Source organism: Camelus bactrianus, chromosome 3 (genome assembly GCF_048773025.1).
Source record: "Camelus bactrianus isolate YW-2024 breed Bactrian camel chromosome 3, ASM4877302v1, whole genome shotgun sequence".
In the NCBI taxonomy this organism is placed as follows: domain Eukaryota; kingdom Metazoa; phylum Chordata; class Mammalia; order Artiodactyla; family Camelidae; genus Camelus; species Camelus bactrianus.
Genome location: NC_133541.1, coordinates 134,611,604 through 134,627,687, shown reverse-complemented (window position 1 = coordinate 134,627,687; position 16,084 = coordinate 134,611,604). Strand labels below are relative to the sequence as shown.

At 39.8% G+C, this 16,084-nt stretch overlaps 1 long non-coding RNA gene across 5 annotated transcripts in view; it reads right to left on the bottom strand.

The window, feature by feature from the left end:
• The window catches only part of LOC141577150 (uncharacterized), a 115,468-nt gene that overhangs the window by 8,407 nt on the left and 90,977 nt on the right, over positions 1-16,084 (bottom strand). The gene's annotated exons all lie outside the window — the stretch shown is intronic.

Genomic DNA, 16,084 nt, shown 5'->3' with positions numbered 1-16,084 from the left:
TGGGATTTAATTAAACTTGCAAGCTTTAGCACAGAAAAGGAAACAATAAGCAAAACAAAAAGACAATCTGTGGAATGGGAGAAAATAGTTGCAATAAATGAGACTAACAAGGGCTTAATTCCCAGAATATGTAAACAGCTTTTACACTTCATAAGAAAGAAAAACAAACAATTCAATCCAAAAATGGTCAGAAGTCCTAAAGAAACATTTCTCCAATGAAGACATACAATTGACCAATAGGCACATGAAAAAATGCTCAATATCATTATCAGAGAAATTCAAATCAAAACTGCAATCAAGTATCAACTCTCACCAGTCAGAATAGCCATCATTCAGAAGTTCACAGACAGTAAATGCTGGAGAGGCTGCGGGGAATTGGGAACCCTCCTACACTGTGGTGGGAATGAAGTTTGGTGGAGCCATTGTGGAAAACAGTATAGAGGTTCCTCAAAAGACTAAAAATTGACCTCTCATATGACCCAGCAATCCCACTCCTGGGCGTATATCCAGAAGGATCCGTAATTCAAAAAGACACCTACACCCCAACATTCAGAGCAGCACTATTTACAATAGCAAGACATAGAAACAACCTAAATGTCCACTGACAGATGACTGGATAAAGAGTTTGTAGTGTATTTGTACAATAGATTACTATTCACCCATAAAAAAATAATAAAATAATGCCATTTGCAGCAACATGAATGGACTTGTAGAATGTCATTCTAAGTGAAGTAAGCCCGAAAGAGAAAGAAAAATACCATATGAGATCGCTCACATGTGGAATCTAAAACAAACAAACAAACAAAAAAACAAAAAACAAAAAATAAAGCAAAGAAACAAAAAGATAAACTTATCTACAGAACAGAAACAGACACAGAGACATAGAAACCAAACTATGGTTACCAGAGAGGAGAGGGTGTGGGAAGGAATATATTGGGAGTTCAAGATTTGCAGATACAGAGTATGTATAGAATAAAAAGCAAGTTTATACTGTATAGCACAGGAGAATATATTTATTATCTTATAGTAACTTATGTTTAAAAAGAATATGAAAATGAATACAGGTATGTTCTTCTTTAACTGAAGTGTTGTGCTGTGCAAAAGAAACTGACACATTATAAACTGACTAGACTTCAATGAAAATGTTTTTAAATAGACCAAAAACGAAAAAAAAGAAAAAGGATATTATCAAACTAAAAGAATAAAGTACTGATTCAGGCTACAACATGGATTAACCTTCAAACTTTATGCTAAAATAAGCCAGACAGAAAAGGCCAAATAGTGCCCTTTAAGGTGAACTGTATCTGAGTGTTTATTGTACTATTCCTGTAAATTTTCCGGAGGTTTGAAGTCTATCAATATCAAAAAAATGTTTTATTCATTAAAATCATAAAACGCTTCCTCACAGGAGGGCTTTAATTATTAAATGCAAAAATGCATGTAAAGCTCTTGAAACAACACTTTGCACGTCCACACACAGTCACTGCTTTCACTACCACTCAGAGGTTGGTACCAGCGCTGATGAGAGCTACCTCCACTCGCTCTCCTGCATACAGGAGTGAGGGCCTGAGCTCTGACAGGCAGGGTGAGCGTGAACCTGGGTCAGACACAGCCACATCCCAGACTCTGCGTTACCCAACTTTCTTATACAAACTGCAACATATAATGTAAACATGCTACAGGGATGTATCTTACAACGCAGGGAATACAGCCAATGTTTTACAGTAACTATAAATGGAGCATCTATTGTACACCTGAAATATATCATATTTTAAATCAGCTATATCTTTGTAAAAAATTAAAAAATAATTTAAAAATGTTATCACTTTAATATTCAATTCAGTTTTTAAGTAACTACTAAACAGCTTAGAATGTATAAAAGCATTTAAGTGTGCTGTTTGTTTACATATTTATTTACTTTTAGCCTCCTGCTAAAAGAGAAATTAAACAATTTTTTTAAACACAGCTTAACAACCATAACAACAAAAAGGCAAAACTGAGAGTGAAGAGAAAATGGAGATTCAATACTTAAATGAAACCAGTGGGAGGTAAAGTCATAAAAATGGATTCCATGAAGTCAGGGCAAGTGTTAAAGGCCGACTAGAAATTCAGGTGTAAGATTCTTGACAGATAAAGCAAAAAGAAAAAGATGATGGGGAGGGCGGTACAGCGTGTGCTTAGCGTGCACAGGGTCCTGGGTTCGAACACCAGGGCCTCCACTAACAGATAAATACACCTAATTACCTACCCCCCCAAAGAGCCCCAAAGAAAAGAAAATGAGAAATTTTATTTCCCAAAGAATCCCGATATTAAATTTGGATTAAATACTTAAAAAAAAAAAAAAGAAAAACAGAAAAGATGAGTGACACTGTGAAGCAAAAGCCCAGCTGGGCTAACAAGCTAAGTCACAAATCTAAGTGTGATAAGTGTCCGTTTACTGATCTAAGTTTTGCTGGGCTAACTCGTAAATCCGATGTCAACAATTGTCAGTAATGTGATCTGTTCCAAATTGATAAGCTTCAGTGTACTGATTCCTTGCTTTTTGTTGTTGGAGCCTTATTGGCTAATAGCCCCATACTTGTAATTAAACCTATAAAACCTCACGTGCAGGTCTTGGAGGTGCTCAGAGCTTCGGAACAGAAGCCCCTCTGAGCCCGCCAGGGTAATAAATCTCAGTACTCCAACCCTCTGTGTGGTGCTTGTTTCTTGGCTGGCCTGTTGTTTCCATAACAACACAAGCGACGATGCCCGTGAGATAGTTCTGCAGTGGCTGCTGGCAGGTCCCCATGTCTCACGTGGGAAAATCTGAAACATCCTTCTCACCACTCAGAGTCATCATAAGCCCACACCTCACCTCCCTCTGTTAAATGCAGGAGCACAGGCAGGGCCCGGCCTTTGTTCTCTCTGTGTCATCACAGTGAGATAGGATGGAAGGGGGCAGAGCACATTCATTCAAGGAAGGCCACAACAATTAACATCATAATGGTGAAAGATTCAACCCCCAATAGGCCTTGAGGCACAGGATGAAGAGATTTAACTTCTAGCAGATCTTGAGCTTCATTATGCACCCACTGTAATAGGAACATGGTGAATAACATGCCCCAGGCACCATGGCAGTCCCAAGGCTAGCCACAAAATGTCAAAGGGTGGGAAATGGTCAACTCTCTGGGAATACAAGCCCCTTGCCCTAAGGCTGATCCTTCTACTTATTAGCATATGAAACCACCAAGCCCAAGAAAAAAGAGCAACACAACACCACCTCGGGGTACCCACTCTCTCTCCCTCTTCAGAGAAGGCCCACACTATGTGGAGTGTGTACCTACTTTTAATCTGAGCATCAAACCCCCACAACTCGTGAAGTTTCTCTTGCCTTTCAATGTATCTCTCTGAATAAATATACCTTTACTCAACACTGGCTTGCTCTTGAATTCTTTACTGCATGAAGCCTAGGAACAAAATCTGGTGGGGCACATCCCAGGGGCTCATCCAAAGCCTGAGACACAGCCCTTCTCATGCGTCACGTTTTTTTTTCTTGTATCAACAGGACTGGGTTGTGAAGGGAGCTCTGAGGCCCAAGCTAAGGGACAGAAGCAGCCCCCAGGGCTCGAATTGGCGGGCAGCCTCTTCCCCAGCAAGGGCCCTGGGGTCTGCACAGTTGTCTGTGTGTCCCTGTTGTACTGACTCCCAAGCCAGAGAGCCTTCTCCCTAGGCCTGTCCGCACAAAACCCTTCTCTCCAAAATACAAGCACATCATGTCACAGTCCTCTTGTTCAACCAGGAAATGTTCAACCCACTGTTTCCCTCCCCAGTAAAGTACCTAACTGTCCTCCCTCCCATCCCACCACTTCTTTCTTTGTGACAACTCTGCACTCCCTACCCACCATCCTGAACGCAGGTGCCTTGCTGGCTGGGACCGAGATGTTTCAGACTCACACATCCTGCGCCCATTCACTTTCCCCTTGTTACCTTAAAAAAGCCTTTTCTGAGTCACCCATGAATCTGATACTGAACATCACAAAGTGCTGAGTTTGCAGTCACTGTGTGCATACCTCCCAGGTTTTGACTAGGTTTCCTTCACAAGATCTTCATTAAGGAGCTGCATCAAGAAGTTTAAAGAGTCTTTTCTTACATCTGAGTGGAGGAGCCTGCAAAAAATTTAAATGGCTTTGAAGAGAGGGTTAACCAGGGACAGAGGGTTAGCAGGTCCTATTCAACAGTGTCATGAGGCAAAATGTTCTTCAAAGGCTCAGAGTGGCTTCTGAACTTGGAGTCAGCAAGGAGGAGGTGACAGGCAGTGAGTAGGGTGGGTGACACTGGGTGCGCTTCCCCAGCTGGGGAAGAATTGGATTTTGTTCTAGTTTTCCAAACAATTTCTTACTACTTTTTTCACCTATTGTCACATACCATTTCCTACGAATTAAGAATATCAATGTCAGTCATTTGGGCCACTTGGGAGAAGCAACACGATGCCATTCACAGGGCTGGGACATGACAGCCACACCAGTCTAGGTTGATAGACCAGTGGGGGTATTTCCAAGGTGATCACGGGCATGCAGCAAACTCCCCAGCTTCAATGACCTCATCTCAAAGGTGGGGCCAATAAACCTACCAAGAAAAGTGCGTGATGATTATTGCCGACAACTGTTTACTAGGTAATTGCCCGTGACAGCTGCAGCTTAATGGGGAATGAGTATGATAACAAGGCCCTGTCTACCTGGCCACACGCTCCCTGCCTTCCTGCCTTGGTGCAGCAGCAGAGTTTGTTTAGCCGATATGAACTCCCCCAGAGCAGCACTGATGGGAAAGCTCGCAGCTCTGCACTGCGAGGTGTGTTCCTTTCCTTCTCAGAGCTGATCACAGTTTGCTGTCATCTGTTTTTATGTTTATCCCTTTTATAACAGACTCCCCCCGGAGTTTTTGCTCAAGCAGCGCAGGGCCAGTGTGTCTTGCGGCCTGCCAGATATTCTGGGCTGGGAAACAGCTGACCCCACATCTGGCTCTGGTGCTGAACGGAGAGGGCAGAAGGCCCTGGGGCACATGCTGAACCGAGGCCACTGCACCCAGAATTATGATCTGACTTTGGGCAAATTACAGTCTTCTTTACCCTGAGATTCCTCATCTGTCCATGAAAATAAATGCCCATGGCACACAGATTTACAAGGATTAAAGGAAATCACCAAATTCATAACCTAGCCAAGGGGCTACCAGTGCGTTCTCAACAGACAAATGCTGCCTTTACGGCTCTGACACACGCGAAGCGGGGCGGCCGCACACAGTGAACACTGCTAAATGCCAGTGTGTTAAGTGCTTCATGTGTGCTACAATACTCTTCAGAATTTACAACAATCCCAGGAAGAAACTAATAATATCATGCCCATTTCACAGATTCACCAACAGGTTAAGAGAGGTTACATTCTAGTCCAAGGCCCTATGGTGAGGAAATGGCGATTTAAACCGGATTCTGGGCCCAGGCCTTGTCTCCAACTCTCTCCCAGCCACCTGATCACTTGCCTATGAATCCCACCTGTCCAATACCTAAGTGTGCAGTCGGCCAGCTCTTAAATGCAATGTGTGCCACCGTTTGTCAATGTTGGTTAATTACCATAAACTGTTCTCAGAAACCACTACAGAAAAGAATGGTGGACTTAAGGAATTCTGCATTGCGTTCTCATGTAATGTGCAGAAACCCTTCTCTACACCACCAAATCCAAATGTATGCTTCCTCCATGTTTATGTTTGCACACGGCTTATTAAAGTAGAAGGTACCTGCAGTAATTCCATCTCGGCTGCTTTCCAAGGTTGCAGATTATCCATAATCAGTCCATGAACGAAAATACTACAATTTGAATGAAAATACTGCAACCATGTCAGTAAACAAAGAATGCTGAAACCAAGTCAATAGCGGCTGCCGCCACCACCCAGCGAGGACAGGCCTGCAGCCCAGCCTCTGCAGCTACTCACAATGGTGCCCTCTGAGGGGACTAAGTATAAGAAAGGACAGGATACTGGCCCTAGATAGCTAGGTGCTTGTCTAAAGAATGAATTCAGTGAGTCCAAAATATTTTCTTCCTCCCATATATAGAAAAGCACTAAATTATTGAACTTGAGATACCTGGCTTTCTTTAGATAACAAGGAATCTTTTATTGTTCCAACAAGCTTGTCTTTGTTGTAAAGCTCCTATATATCCTAGCTCATCCCAAACCTCTTGGGAGCAGTCCCTCAGAGAGATCTGAGAGGCTGTCATCCCGGCTCGAGTCCTCCCGCAAATAAAACATAACTCTTAAATTTTAGGTGGCACATGTAATTCAGTCAACTGTTTTGGACACCATGAAGGGACCCAGAGCAGACTTTCTCCACCTGAACTCTCCGAGTAACTGGGGCCTTTGTACCAGCAGTGGCCCTTTGTGACCATCCGCCTCCTCGGGGAGTCCAGATGAATTTGGGTGAGTCTCTCCTGGTTCTCGGATCTCATATATTGGTTGATAATCCTGAGTTTTATTTGGCGGTGTTTCCAGGTACCTGGCCCTCCAGTTGAAGGAGACTGGGGGGAATTACCCACCCAGTGGAGACATACTGGGTGGGACCTCGTTGAAAGGTAACGGGAAATACCCACATTGAAGAGACGTCCGAAGTGGGCTGGTGGAAACCTATTAGGAAAATACTCACCCAGTGGAGACGTCCTGAGTGGGTCCAAGTTGAAAACACTGGGTTCAGGACTGAGTGGTTAGGTAAGAGGCTGGTCTAATGTTTTCCTCAATTTGGTTACATCCATTGAATTTTTCAGGATAAAAGTAAAACTCTTATGAGGAACCTTTCAACTCCAAAAATGGGACCATCCTCCTGGCTGGTAACAGCTTTCTCGGTTGACAGAGAATCTTGCAGGAGTGGTAGAGGCAAAGACTTCATGCCATAGAGTTGTCCCTGCGGGAAATCTTACTAGCAAATTTATTCTGAGAACCCGACCTTACAATGGGGAATAGAACTTTCAAAAGAAATAAAAAAAAGAAAAGAAAAGAAAAAGAAATGACAGATTGCCAGCCTCCAATTAATACCCCAGCCAGGTTTATGTACATACAAAACTTACAACATTAATTGGGAATTAGAAAAGAAAATCTCAATCTGAAAGTAAATAATCAGGCCTGATAGAAACATTTTTTGGAATTCTGAACTTATAAAAACAAAATCCACTTTAGGGGGAACTTGGATTTCTCTTCCTGTGTCCTTGAATGTAAACGTTTTATCTTTCTCTGGGTCTTTTAAGTGTGTTTATGTATGTATATGTATGTTTACTTTCTTTTTAAAGGAAACCTTGGACTCTGCCATACAAAAGGTACAAGTATTGCGTACATATGGTGGCCACGTAAATAAATTGGATTCTAAGCAATTCTTTGTTTGTACCAATTTTCAGATATTTTGCCATTTTAAACTTTGTTGCATCAGCCTGGACCACAAAGGCCTTTAGCTTTTGGAGAGTAAAGCTTTGAATTTTATTTAGGCAACACCCCCACTCTCATGTGGAAAAGCCTCTTCATCTTATTCATTTAAAATCACTATATATATATATATATATATATATATATAAAATTGATGGCCATATGATGGATCCTTTAATTTGGAAAAACTTTTAAATTTGTGAAAGTTGAAAGAGATCTCATTATAAACAGCTGTTTAATTGGTACCTATTAAAATCAAGTTTAAAGATAGAAATATATATCTAATTGTTAACCTAAGAACTTAGTTAAAAAAAAAAAACTCTTTTGAAAAGCTACATTTGTGTTTTTCCTTTCCAATAAATGGTTCTAGAGATGTTAATAAAAACATAGAATAATTATTGGTAATTAAATTGAATAACTGGAAAAAGGATTGTAAAAATTTCGGAAAAAAAAAAGATAAGGGCTTATCCCAAATGGATAAATATTTTTATATGGTTATTTTGAATGAGATAAATAAAATGGACATTTTTGGAATAGATACAAGGTTTTGATACTACACTAGTAAAGTTAAAAAAAAGGGCCAAAGAGATCACCTACTGTCCCCCAACATTAAAGTTCAAACAAGTCCATTTTATTTGCCACAGTTTAAAATATATGTATATATAGACTGATATACTTGATTAATGATTGGGACAACAGACCAATTAATCAAATTAAAAATTGAGAAGGACCTAAGCACTTTGGCTGAAACTTGGGCATCCTAGAGACTTTTCTATAAAATTAGATACAATGAACAACAACAACAAAAAAGTTTCTGGCAATCCTTCTAGAAATAAAAATTATTGATTAAACCTAATAAATATAAAAATTAAAGGTATAAGATTTAAAAAATTTGAGATAAATGTTTATAAAATTGGTATATTTAAATGGTCTTTATATAAACCTTTTGCTTAATTATGTTGTGGGATAGATCTGTTTCAATGGAAAAACGCTTCCCCTTCTTGGTATTATAAGGCTGGGCACATATCTGTCCCTCAGAAAATATTAATTGAACAAAGTAAAGGAAACCAATAGAGTTACATGAGCCATCCAATATAACGTAGAACTAAAAACTAATATACAGTGGCTAATAAAAAAAATATAATAAGAGGTTTACCCTGGGTTTAACTTATAACTCAAGGAAAAGAGACATCACTAAATACCTTATGCAAGCTTTGGAAGACATGATAAAGTAAACCTTAAAGTTTTAAAACATTGAATTCTTTGTTTACAGCTCTCCTGATTGATAAAAAAAATGCCAAATAAGGAGATACAATTGGGTCTGGGTGACAGAGCAGTTCTCTGGGGAACTGGAAGCTTGTGTCTTTGTCTTGCAGACCAGAAATGTAAATACAGAAACAGTGACCTAGGACTGAGCCTAATTAGCTCAATGAGATAAAACTTAGGGCCAAGAAATTTTTGGCATTTTAGAACTCAGAACTCTGACGGGTCCTTCAGACTTTGTCAAGAAATCTTAAATATTTGTTTCATAAATAGTAAGCCTTAGTGATTTGAGCAAGCAAATTCAGCTTACTAGAACTATTATTATACCTATCTTATAAGTAACTTTTAAAGTGAAGCTATGAGATCTCTAGCTTTTGTCTGTTTATAAACCTGCGTACACATTACAGATGTGAGATATTTATACAGCTAAAAAAAAAATCAAAGTCAAAGAGCTCTGCTTAATTGACGTAAAAAATAAGAGCTTACAAATTAAGTATTTTTAAAATAAAAACTGAACAAATTGACTTTCAGCATCACGTGAACTGGAAAAATTCAATATTAAGATAATATTTGATATTGTTTAGTTTAAGTATGTTCTAATTAATATAGACATCTTTAAAGTCATCAATATTAAGTATAATACCTTTACTGTACCTAGGTTTAATGAAAGTCAAATAAGATTCTGTTATATCTGGTGAAGATTTGTCAAGAAAAAAATAACAGTAATGTGGTGTGGTAAAATTTTAAGTAAATTAAATGCAAATGAGATGAGAGCTTTGGGTAAATTTTTAAAATATATTTTTAAAATGTATGCTTAACATAATCTCTAAATGTTTGGTATCTTTAAATTCTAGATTTGTGCTAAATTAAGTTAAATGATAGGATTTTATTTAATAGCTATGCCATTTTCAGATAAAATAAGATTGAAATATGAATTACTTAACATTTAACTTACTCTTACAGAGAAACTAAAGGTGTTTAGATATATTAATAAATGGTTGGTGCCACCCTGAAATAGACTCTATTTTTAAGGGAATGATCTCAGTATCCTAGGAAAGTAAGATAAATGTGTAAAGGAAGATATAAGAATGGAATTATATTTTGTTAATGAAAAATAGTGACTTTGTCCTGAAGCTGGTTATTTCTGAATGGAAGAGAAAATAAGGGACACACTAATATGAGAATAGAAAGCTGTGGAAGGCTTGTGGAAGGTACCCTAAGGAAAGAGTTTCGTACGTTGTCGGAATTGGCTAAATTTAGAATCAACTTGGGCAAAGTAAATGAATCTTAGAAGTAAGTTGGTACAAGACTAGATTTGGTTTTCTCGCTGTTAAGAGGAAACATGTTTTTTGAAATGTTAATCCACCTTCAGCAACAGATTGTAAACCTTCTTATACCACTTAACTGATCTGTTCTGCCTTTACGTTTGATGTATTTTCTTGTTAATGAATAAGTACTGCTTTACAGTGACCTATATGTTTATCTGACCAAGTGTTCTGAAATCTTTTAAAAAGATCCCCAGATATCAATTTCTAATTAAAGTTCTTTTAATCTCCAGTTAAGTTTGGGAAGTTACAGATGGCCCCTGAAACATCCCAAAGAGAGATTTTAAAACAGTAAGTTTCAATTGGCATGTTAAATAACATGATATTGTCAAATGAATAATAAATCTTCTAAGGTTATTTTGTATGAGAAAATATTATTAATATAGATATTCTAGTAATTATATGGTCTCCCTAAAATTCTGGTATATCTGAAATGTTACCAGTGATAATTCTGGGTATAGTGACCAGGTTTCTTTATCGATTATACTATAACGGTGTTTAAGCATGATTTTAAATCTTTGTCTTTTATAGACTTTTAATTGTTTTCATCTAATGATTTTGAAAATGCTGTCTCTTCAAGGAGATTTACTGATTTCTAATAAATGTCAAACTATAGCACTGAACTAAACTGGGTAAGAAATTTTAAATATCTAATGAAAACTCTGATTAAAAGAATGTTATGTGGGACTAAGTAAACTGATGAATATGGTTATAATTTTTGATGTTGTTTGTACTACTACTGGCTTTTAACCTGTTTCCCAGACATAAACTCTTCCTTTTAAGCTAGTTGTAAATCACAGAAATTTGATAAATTATACCTATGTAAGCAGACTTGATACAGTTATCTTTTCTCCCTATCTGATCCTTCAAGAGACTAAAAACTCTTAGGTCCCCAATGGCTCAATCAGACAAATGAGGAAGATCATCTCCTAACAGATATAAGAATCTAAAGGTATTTTAAGAATTTTAAAGAGAAAAAAATTTACCTAAATCTGTAAGGCAGAAATCAATGACAAGCCATTGACGTGGCTTTCCAGGCCTTAGCAAATCTTATTAACATTCTACCCTGAGACTCCTTATTAAAATTTCCAACACAGCCAATTTAAAAAAGCCTATATGATCAAATAATCAGACGACTTGTAAAGAAATTAATCTTGATTTGGCTTTATTTGAGAAAAATGAAGGTAATTTTAGAGAGAAAAAATATTATATTTTACTGGATATTAAGTTCTAGTTTTGTTAATTGAGGTCTATATTTACTAAGACACTTCCCAGATCATTCCTTGCTTTTATGTCATATTGCTGTACAGTTTAATTTAATTATGAAAAGGATACTCTAGGTTTGTTTCCGAAGCTCAGTAATCTATCCTTGTGTAAATTTCCAATGCTCCATGACCTAAGCCAGGGGATTATACATACTGGAACAGGCATGACTTAAAGAACTGTCTCCAACCTGAATGGAAAGACCTTTTATCAAGTAGTCTTAACTAGACCATACATACACACAAAAGCTGAAGGAAACGGAATTTCGGATTCATTTCCTATCAGAAACAGCCCCTTCAGTGCACTGGCCTATAGAGCACTTGCTCACCTGAAAACAATGCCAAAATGGTGAAAAAGCTACCAGGCCAGGATGAGAAGAAGACGACATCTGAGCTCGACAGCTGACCCAAGACAACGGACCAGGCTTGTATACCAATTACTTTGACAATTTCTCCTACCTTTGATTATGAACTACTCCAATTGTTAAGTTTATGGTAAATTACCTATGTCTAGTACTTCTGTGTTACCTTGGTGGGTTTCCCTACTCCAAGGCTCTAACTAGATAGCCCTCAGAAACGTTATTCTAAAAATAATTAATAGTTCTGTTTAGGTCACTGTTGATCTTACAACGTGGGAGAACTCACCTGGCCAATTAATACCTGCTCGGAGCCTGACCATAAATATGAACTTTCTCATAAGATCACTCAAACTCAATCAGAAATACAAGCAAAATTTTAACCCAAATATACAACTTCTCTACTATTAAATTCTTACTCGTGACTTTAAAACGTTACTAGCTATATTAGTTATATGATCTCTATTTTATTAAATTGTTGTCTGTTACATTTCCCAACGTGTAACTAGGCCTACAAGATTGATGATGGCTAAACATCCTGAAGAAATAGATAAAATTTTTAACCCTGCATAAAATAAATGTAATAGTGTGATTCTAGGTATGGTAATGAGCAACGAAGGGCAAACATTTCCTGGATCATAATAGACTAGTAAGACAGGCGATCCAGAAAACTTTTAGTATCAACAGGCCCTGAAAAAAAACCTAACACCTTGAATGGCAGCTCAGAAAATTCTTCACCTGAAATAGGAATGAGCCATCCTAGCACCGTGGGACAAAATTGGTCATGAAATGTCTCTCAAAATATAGGTCGAATTTAGGACCAAGGGGGAGCACTGTGAATGAAAATACTACAATGTGAGTGAAAATACTGCAACCATGTCAGTAAACAAAGAATGCTGAGACCAAGCCCTCAGCAGCTGCTGCCACACCCCAGCGAGTATATGCTTGAAACCCAGCCTTTCAGCCACTCACAGTGGTGCCCTCTGAGCAGACTCAGAATAAGAAAGGACAGGATACTGTCCCTAGATAGCTAGGTGCTTGCCAAAGGAATGAAATCAATAACCCATATATTTGCTTCATCCCATACATAGAAAAGCACTAAATACTTGAACTTGAGATATCTGGCTTTCTTTAGATAACAAGCAATCTTTTATAGTTCCAAGTACCTGGTCTTTGTTGTAAAGCTCCTATTTATCCAAGCTCCTCCCCTACCTCTTGGGAGCAGTCCCTCAAAGATCTGAGAGTCTGTCATCCAGGCTCGAGCCCTCCCGCCAAATAAAACATAACTCTTAAATTTTAGGCTGAACGATTATTTCAATGAAGTCCCAGAATAGACACAACTCATCAATTCTGTAATGGAACACACTGAATCAGGAATCAAAAGCATGTTCTAGTCCCGAAAACTACGGTTTCCTCTTTCTTCCTGTCATTATACAATCCCACCAGAACTCATTAATTTGCTGTCTGCACGCTTGGCAACCAAACTCAGAGAAGATTCAACTTAACAGAGCTCCATGCTGGGGAGAAACCCCCGCAGAAGCACAGCGGTCGGCCTGCCCTCCCGCACGCTCTGCTGACCCCTAGTGTCCTCCGTGGAGACCAGGCCAACAGAACTGCTCCAAACAGCTACAAAGTCCCACAGATTAAATAAAAGCATTTTATTTTATACTATATGTTATGTATATACTCATCTCTGAAAACAGCTTTGCCAGAAGCCCAAATCTTCAACATTAATCTGCAAAGGCAAATCCGGTCCCCAAGGGAAAACAAGTTTTAAGATGATGCTATGGCCTCCAAAGTCCTCTCCAGGACCATCAACCAAACTGCCTGCAGGCCTGCAGCTGCAGGCGGCTACATGTCTGCTTTTAAAGCAAACCCTTCCTGCCCTCGGGCACTACAATGTCCCTCTACGCCCTCCCTTCTCAGGGTAAGAGCAGCTGCTGCAGAACCTTGCAGGGCAGCACTGACAGGACTGGACAAAAGGATCAGAGCTAAACTAAGCCTTCTGATGACACGAGCTGTGTCACTTTACAGATGAAGATATATATAGAGAGGGGTGGGGTGATATTGCTCAAAGTCACACAGCTAATAAGTGGCAAAGTCCATACCTCTGCTCCTCCCTCTGGCGTGATGCCCCAGCTGGGACGCCCACAGGGTTCTCTCGTGCCTGCCTGACCAGTCCTTTACTGTCACTCATAACCCACAACACGGTCTGACCCTAGCCTGCCTTTTCAGCATCTTTTCCTTCCAATCTCGCAGGAACAAGGCTGCTTGGGCCACTTTATGACTTCCGGCTTGCCAAAACCTCCATGCTCAGGCTGGTCTTGCCTGTGCATCCTTCCCCATGCTCAGAGGCACTTCTTCCCCTGCAGGAGGACTTTTCCACTCTCCGCAGGGACACCCCCTCATGGGAGCCCTCTTCTTGCCCTCAGAATGGCAGGTGTCCCAGGCCACATCCCGAGCTGCCCCATTAGGTCTGCGGGTGCTCAGGTCTGCTAGTCAGACCAGCAGCCTCAGAGCCAGGAATTATGCCCGGGTCACCCTGCAAACCTACTGCCCACCTCACAGCCCCCAGCCAGCAGGCCACCTGGAAGTCACAGCAAGTGCCCCTCCCAATCCAGAAGTCTCTTCATTTGCCATCACCGCTGATGACTTGTCTCCAACCTTTGGTCAGTTTTGCAAAAAAGAGCACCTTCCACAGTGAACAGTGGGTTTTCGCTTCAGCTCCCATCCTTACTGCAAACGTCAAGGGAAACCAAAAGGCCTTTTCTCAACACTTTTCTGATGACACTCTTCCACCCACTATACTCATATGCTCAAGAAAATTGGGTCCACGTGATTTTGTTTCCCTTACGCTAAGTGGCTCAAAACACTGTGTGATTATTTTTCCTTTTTTGAGGGTATTTGTACTCAGTTTCTCGGCTTTAATCTGTTTTTGTCTCTCTCTTCAGTATCCCAAGCAGTTACCACTTCTTAGTCACTTCAGCAGCCTCCCTCCCAACATCTAGTCTAGGAAATGAGCTGTGATGAGGGGCCTGGAGGCAGTCACAGAAGAAGCAACTAAGGGACAGAGAGGCGACATAGTTTGCCCAAGGTGATCAGCCTCAACCCCCAACAGTGTGTTTCACGTCCCTCTGTTTAACTCTTATGCTAAACAAGCTAACTTTTTGTAGATTATGGTTATAAACAGATGAGGTATCAAAATACATACAAGGACACACATCAACTCTAAGATGTTCATTAACTTCACTATTTTGTTTCTATTTTTTTTTATTTCTATTAAAAAATAATTAAGAACCTCTGCAGTCAATATAGAAAAATGTTACTGGGTTTTAATCCAGAATATAGAGGTGTTGTGTGTCATTAATCATACTTATGTGTATGTTCACAAGACAAAATGATTTGAAGGTCTCTCTCCCCTCCTCCTACTCAGTACCTGCTCTCACCAGATCTCCCAGTCCACACATCTATCAGCCTTTCACTTCACCCACAGCTGAACTCATCAGTTTTCCCCCAGAGCTCCCTCTGCAGCTTTCCCTCCTCAGAGCACAGCAGGACCATCACTTACCTCATTAATCCACCCAGAAACCTGGGCCTTCCTCCATCCTACCTTCACAGACAGCATTCATCCTTTCATTTTTACCATCTAAACATGCCTTCAATCTGTTCGCTTTTAACAACTGACCGTCCCACCGCTCAAGTGGAAGCCACCAACACTGCACATCTGGACTCACGAGTCTCCCAAGTGTCCCCACAGCCGCTGTCATGTACTTGAGACAAAAGGGATTGTGTCACTCCCGCGGTTTTAGGACTCTTTTCAAACCCACTCTTCTTAGAAGAAACTCCCAGTTCTTCACCTGGTAAAGATCTTTGAAATCAAATTGTCAGCTCAGGGAGGGCAGGACACGCCCTCTCCCCTCGGCCCCTCCCTCTGGCAGAGCATCAACTTGGGAGGACCTGCTGAACTACACCAGCCTGTATTCTAACCCTGGTCTTGAGTTCTTAGCAAACTGCTTCACTTATCCATACAAACCCAAGGTAGATTAGAAAGATTTTAGATGTTGAGCTAGACTATTGATTTGGGGATTTTGCACTAGCAACCTGCAAGTACATGTTCTAATGATTCTGTCTTCTTAAAACCACACCCAGATTTAAGGAGTATTTGTGGAATGTCTTCGGAGTAAAAGGGACTGTACTTTAACAGACTATATGTTTTATAACATGAACAACCCTGACAGGGTCACAAATGGAACCACCTCACAAGTGACAGAAGACAGATGAGAGGCACAAAGCAACAGGTCACAGAGATGGTAAGAGCAAAGTTGTTTCTCCAACCCCCCAAAAATTTTTTGAAAGAACCGAAAACTCTGAATTTTGAAAGTAAAACACTATCATATAAAGAAATAAAATAAATAATCCTCTTCATCAGTGTTTCAAGATCTGA